This window comes from Camelus bactrianus, unplaced genomic scaffold (assembly GCF_048773025.1).
Source record: "Camelus bactrianus isolate YW-2024 breed Bactrian camel unplaced genomic scaffold, ASM4877302v1 HiC_scaffold_41, whole genome shotgun sequence".
Lineage (NCBI taxonomy): Eukaryota > Metazoa > Chordata > Mammalia > Artiodactyla > Camelidae > Camelus > Camelus bactrianus.
The window spans coordinates 3,919,968-3,926,929 of record NW_027413957.1 but is presented as its reverse complement, the minus strand read 5'-3'; positions in this window follow the sequence as shown (position 1 = coordinate 3,926,929).

Genomic DNA, 6,962 nt, shown 5'->3' with positions numbered 1-6,962 from the left:
TTTCACTTGCAAACTCAACTCCATACATATATATTGGGAGGTACTAGCTCCAACTCGTTTTACAGTGAAAATTGCAGGAACTTCAAACCGGCACTAGGAAACAGACTGAGAATCCAGAGTAATAGTTTCCCCTGCAACCCGTTCCCTTGGTGCTAGATGAAAGAACGTCTCTCCACATGCTCAGTTCTGAGAGATAATTTTGTGTGAAAGCGGTCCTTCACCAAGTTTGTTGGGAACACAAAGTTTTTTTCACTTGCAAACACCGTTTCTTACATATGTATGGGGAGGTACTAGCTTCAACTCTGTTTTACAGTGTAAATTGCAGGAATTCAAACCGACTCTAGGAAACAGACTGAGAATCCAGAGTAAAAGTATCTCCTGCAAACCGTTCCATTTATGCTAGATGAACGAACGTTTCTTCACATGATCAGTTCTGAGAGATAATTGTGTGTGAAAGCCGTCCTTCAACTTGCTTGTTGGGAAAACAAAGTTACTTTTCACTTGCAATCTCCACTCCATACATATATATTGGGTGGTACTTGTTAAAATTCGGTTTTACAGTGAAAACTGCAGGAACTTCAAACCGGCACTAGGATACAGACTGGGAATCCAGAGTAAAAATTTCTCCTGCAACCCGTTCCATTGGTGCTAGATGAACGAACGTCTCTCCACAGACTCAGTTCTGAGAGATAAGTGTGTGTGAAAGCCGTCCTTCAACAAGTTTGTTGGGAACACAAAGTTTCTTTTCACTTGCAAACACCATTCCATACATATATTTGGGGAGGTAATAGCTCCAACATTGTTTTACAGTTTAAATTGCAGGATCTTCACACCGGCACTAGGAAACATACTGGGAAACCAGAGAAAAAGTTTCTCCTGCAACCCGTTTCATTGGTGCCAGATGAACGAAAGTCTCTCCACATGCTCAGTTCTGAGGTATAAGTGTGTGTGAAAGTCGTCCTTCACCAAGCTTGTTGGGAACAAAAAGTTACTTTTCAGTTGCAAACTCTACTCCATACATATATACGGGGAGGTACTAGCTCCAACTCTGTTTTACAGTGAAAACTGCAGGGACTGCAAACCAGCACTAGGAAACAGACTGAGAAACCAGAGTAAAAGTTTCTCCTGCAACCCGTTCCCTTTGTGCTATTTGAACGAAATTCTCTCCACATGCTCAGTTCTGAGAGATAAGTGTGAGTGAAAGCCGTACTTCAACTTGCTTGTTGGGATCCCAATGATTATTTTCAGTTGGAAACTCCACTCCATACATATGTATGGGGAGGTACTAGCCCCAATTCGGTTTTACACTTAAAACGGCAGGAACTTCAATCCGGCACTAGGAAACAGACTGAGAAACTAGAATAAAAGTTTCACCTGCAACTAGTTCCCTTGGTGCTAGATGAACGAACGTCTCTCCACATGCTCAGTTCTGAGAGATATGTGTGTGTGAAAGGCGTCCTTCAATTTGCTTGTTGGGAACACAAAGTTTCTTTTCAGTTGCAAACTCCACTCCATACATATATATGGGGAGGTACTACCTCCAGCTCGGTTTTACAGTGAAAACTGCATGAACTTCAAACCGGCACTAGGAAACAGACTGAGAAACCAGAGTAAAAGTTTCTCCTGCAACCAGTTCCCTTTATGCTAGATGAACGAATGTCTCTCCACATGCTCAGTTTTGAGAGATAAGTGTTTGTGAAAGCCGTCCTTCACTTTGCTTGTTGGGAACACACAGTTTCTTTTCAGTTGCAAACTCCATTCCATACATATTTTTGGGGAGGTACTAGCTCCAACTCGGTTTTACAGTGAAAAATACAGGAACTTCAAACCGACACTAGGAAACAGACTGAGAAACCAGACTAAAAGTTTCTCCTGCAACCCGTTCCCTTGGTGCTAGATGAACGAACGTCTCTCCACATGCTCAGTTCTGAGAGATAAGTGTGTGTGAAAGCCGTACTTCACCAAGCTTTTTGGGAACACAAAGGTTCTTTTCATTTGCAAACTCCACTCCATACATTTATATGGGGATGTACTAGGTCAAAATCTGTTTTACAGTGAAAACTGCAGGAATTTCATAACGGCACTAGGAAACAGACTGAGAAACCAGAGTAAAAGTTTCTCCTGCAACCCGTTCCATTTGTGCTAGATGAAAGAACGCCTCTTCACATGATCAGTTCTGAGAGATATTTGTGTGTGAAAGCCGTCCTTCAACTTGCTTGTTGGGAACACAAAGTTTCTTTTCACTTGCAAACTCCTCTTCATACATATATATTGGGAGGTACTAGCTAAAATTCGGTTTTACCTTGAAAACTGCAGGAACGTCAAACCGGCAGTAGGAAACAGACTGAGAATCCAGAGAAAAAGTTTCTCCTGCCAACCGTTCCCTTGGTGCTAGATGAACGAAGGTCTCTCCACATGCTCAGTTCTGAGAGATAATTGTGTTTAAAAGTCGTCCTTCACCAAGCTTGTTGGGAACACAAAGTTCCTTTTCATTTGCAAACTCTACTCCATACATATATATGGGGAGGTACAAGCTCCTACTCTGTTTTACAGTGAAAACTGAAGGAACTTCAAACCGGCACAAGGAAACAGACTGAGAAACCAGAGTAAAAGTTTCTCCTGCAACCGTTCCCTTTGTGCTATTTGAACGAAAGTCTCTCCACATGCTCAGTTCTGAGAGATAAGTGTGTGTGAAAGCCGTCCTTCAACTTGCATTTTGGGAACACAATGAGTATTTTCAGTTGGAAACTCCAATCCATAAATATGTAAGGGGAGGTACTAGCTCCAACTCGGTTTTACAGTGAAAACGGCAGGAACTTCAAACCGGAACTAGGAATCAGAATGAGAAACCAGAGTAAAACTTTTTCCTGCAAACTGTTCCATTTGTGCTAGGTGAACGAACGTCTCTCCACATGCTCAGTTCTGAGAGATATGTGTGTGTGAAAGCCGTCCTTCACCTAGCTTGTTGGGAAGACAAAGTTCCTTTTCAGTTGCAAATTCCACTCCATATATATATATGGTGAGGTACAAGCTCCAACTCGGTTTTACTGTGAAATCTGCAGGAACTTCAGACCTGCACTAGGAAACAGACTGAGAAACCAGTGTAAAAGTTCCTATTGCAACCCATTCCCCTGGTTCTAGATGAACAAACGTCTCTCCACATGCTAAGTTCTGAGAGATAAATGTGTGTGAAATCCGCCCTTCACCTAGCTTGTTGGGAACACAAAGTTTCTTTTAAGTTGCAAACTCCACTCCATACATATATATGGGGAGGTACTAGCTCCAACTCGGGTTTACAGTGATAATTCAGGAACATCAAACCGGCACTAGGAAACAGACTGAGAAACCAGAGTAAAAGTTTCTCCTGCAAACCGTTCCCTTGGTGCTTAATGAACGAACTTCTCTCCATATGCTCAGTTCTGAGAGATATGTGTGTGTGAAAGCCGTCCTTCATTTTGCTTGTTGGGAACACACAGTTTCTTTTCAGTTGCAAACTCCATTCCATACAAATTTTTGGGGAGGTACTAGCTCCAACTCTGTTTTACAGTGAAAACTGCTGGAACTTCAAACCGGCACTAGGAAACAGTCTGAGAAACGAGAGAAAAAGTTTCTCCTGCAACCCGTTCCCTTCCTGCTAGGTGAATGAACGTCTCTCCACATTCTCAGTTCTGAGAGATAAATGTGTGTGAAAGCCGTCCTTCTCCTTGCTTGTTGGGAACACAAAGTTTCTTTTCACTTGCAAACTCCACTCCATACATTTATATGAGGATGTACTAAGTCCAAATCTGTTTTACAGTGAAAACTGCAGGAACTTCATAACGGCACTAGGAAACAGACTGAGAAACCAGAGTAAAAGTTTCTCCTGCAAACCGTTCCATTTATGCTAGATGAACGAACGTTTCTTCACATGAACATTTCTGAGAGATAATTGTGTGTGAAAGCCGTTCTTCAACTTGCTTGTTGGGAAAACAAAGTTACTTTTCACTTGCAATCTCCACTCCATACATATATATTGGGAGGTACTTGCTAAAATTCGGTTTTACAGTGAAAACTGCAGGAACTTCAAACCGGCACTAGGATACAGACTGAGAATCCAGAGTAAAAATTTCTCCTTCAACCCGTTCCCTTTGTGCTATTTGAACGAAATTCTCTCCACATGCTCAGTTCTGAGAGATAAGTGTGAGTGAAAGCCGTACTTCACCTTGCTTGTTGTGATCCCAATGACTATTTTCAGTTGGAAACTCCACTCCATACATATGTATGGGGAGGTACTAGCCCCAATTCGTTTTTACAGTGAAAACGGCAGGAACATCAATCCGGCACTAGGAAACAGACTGAGAAACTAGAATAAAAGTTTCTCCTGCAACCCGTTCCCTTGGTGCTAGATGAAAGAACGTCTCTCCACATGATCAGTTCTTAGAGATAATTGTGTGTGAAAGCCGCCTTCAACTTGCTTGTTGGGAACACAAAGTTTGTTTTCACTTGCAAACTCAACTCCATACATATATATTGGGAGGTACTAGCTCCAACTCGTTTTACAGTGAAAATTGCAGGAACTTCAAACCGGCACTAGGAAACAGACTGAGAATCCAGAGTAATAGTTTCCCCTGCAACCCGTTCCCTTGGTGCTAGATGAAAGAACGTCTCTCCACATGCTCAGTTCTGAGAGATAATTTTGTGTGAAAGCGGTCCTTCACCAAGTTTGTTGGGAACACAAAGTTTTTTTCACTTGCAAACACCGTTTCTTACATATGTATGGGGAGGTACTAGCTTCAACTCTGTTTTACAGTGTAAATTGCAGGAATTCAAACCGACTCTAGGAAACAGACTGAGAATCCAGAGTAAAAGTATCTCCTGCAAACCGTTCCATTTATGCTAGATGAACGAACGTTTCTTCACATGATCAGTTCTGAGAGATAATTGTGTGTGAAAGACGTCCTTCAACTTGCTTGTTCGGAAAACAAAGTTACTTTTCACTTGCAATCTCCACTCCATACATATATATTGGGAGGTACTTGTTAAAATTCGGTTTTACAGTGAAAACTGCAGGAACTTCAAACCGGCACTAGGATACAGACTGGGAAACCAGAGTAAAAATTTCTCCTGCAACCCGTTCCATTGGTGCTAGATGAATGAACGTCTCTCCACAGGCTCAGTTCTGAGAGATAAGTGTGTGTGAAAGCCGTCCTTCAACAAGTTTGTTGGGAACACAAAGTTTCTTTTCACTTGCAAACACCATTCCATACATATATTTGGGGAGGTAATAGCTCCAACATTGTTTTACAGTTTAAATTGCAGGATCTTCACACCGGCACTAGGAAACATACTGGGAAACCAGAGAAAAAGTTTCTCCTGCAACCCGTTTCATTGGTGCCAGATGAACGAAAGTCTCTCCACATGCTCAGTTCTGAGGTATAAGTGTGTGTGAAAGTCGTCCTTCACCAAGCTTGTTGGGAACAAAAAGTTACTTTTCAGTTGCAAACTCTACTCCATACATATATACGGGGAGGTACTAGCTCCAACTCTGTTTTACAGTGAAAACTGCAGGGACTGCAAACCAGCACTAGGAAACAGACTGAGAAACCAGAGTAAAAGTTTCTCCTGCAACCCGTTCCCTTTGTGCTATTTGAACGAAATTCTCTCCACATGCTCAGTTCTGAGAGATAAGTGTGAGTGAAAGCCGTACTTCAACTTGCTTGTTGGGATCCCAATGATTATTTTCAGTTGGAAACTCCACTCCATACATATGTATGGGGAGGTACTAGCCCCAATTCGGTTTTACACTTAAAACGGCAGGAACTTCAATCCGGCACTAGGAAACAGACTGAGAAACTAGAATAAAAGTTTCACCTGCAACTAGTTCCCTTGGTGCTAGATGAACGAACGTCTCTCCACATGCTCAGTTCTGAGAGATATGTGTGTGTGAAAGGCGTCCTTCAATTTGCTTGTTGGGAACACAAAGTTTCTTTTCAGTTGCAAACTCCACTCCATACATATATATGGGGAGGTACTACCTCCAGCTCGGTTTTACAGTGAAAACTGCATGAACTTCAAACCGGCACTAGGAAACAGACTGAGAAACCAGAGTAAAAGTTTCTCCTGCAACCAGTTCCCTTTATGCTAGATGAACGAATGTCTCTCCACATGCTCAGTTTTGAGAGATAAGTGTTTGTGAAAGCCGTCCTTCACTTTGCTTGTTGGGAACACACAGTTTCTTTTCAGTTGCAAACTCCATTCCATACATATTTTTGGGGAGGTACTAGCTCCAACTCGGTTTTACAGTGAAAAATACAGGAACTTCAAACCGACACTAGGAAACAGACTGAGAAACCAGAGTAAAAGTTTCTCCTGCAAACCGTTCCCTTGGTGCTTAATGAACGAACTTCTCTCCATATGCTCAGTTCTGAGAGATATGTGTGTGTGAAAGCCGTCCTTCATTTTGCTTGTTGGGAACACACAGTTTCTTTTCAGTTGCAAACTCCATTCCATACAAATTTTTGGGGAGGTACGAGCTCCAACTCGGTTTTACAGTGAAAACTGCTGGAACTTCAAACCGGCACTAGGAAACAGACTGAGAAACGAGAGAAAAAGTTTCTCCTGCAACCCGTTCCCTTCCTGCTAGGTGAATGAACGTCTCTCCACATTCTCAGTTCTGAGAGATAAATGTGTGTGAAAGCCGTCCTTCTCCTTGCTTGTTGGGAACACAAAGTTTCTTTTCACTTGCAAACTCCACTCCATACATTTATATGAGGATGTACTAAGTCCAAATCTGTTTTACAGTGAAAACTGCAGGAACTTCATAACGGCACTAGGAAACAGACTGAGAAACCAGAGTAAAAGTTTCTCCTGCAAACCGTTCCATTTATGCTAGATGAACGAACGTTTCTTCACATGAAAATTTCTGAGAGATAATTGTGTGCGAAAGCCGTTCTTCAACTTGCTTGTTGGGAAAACAAAGTTAC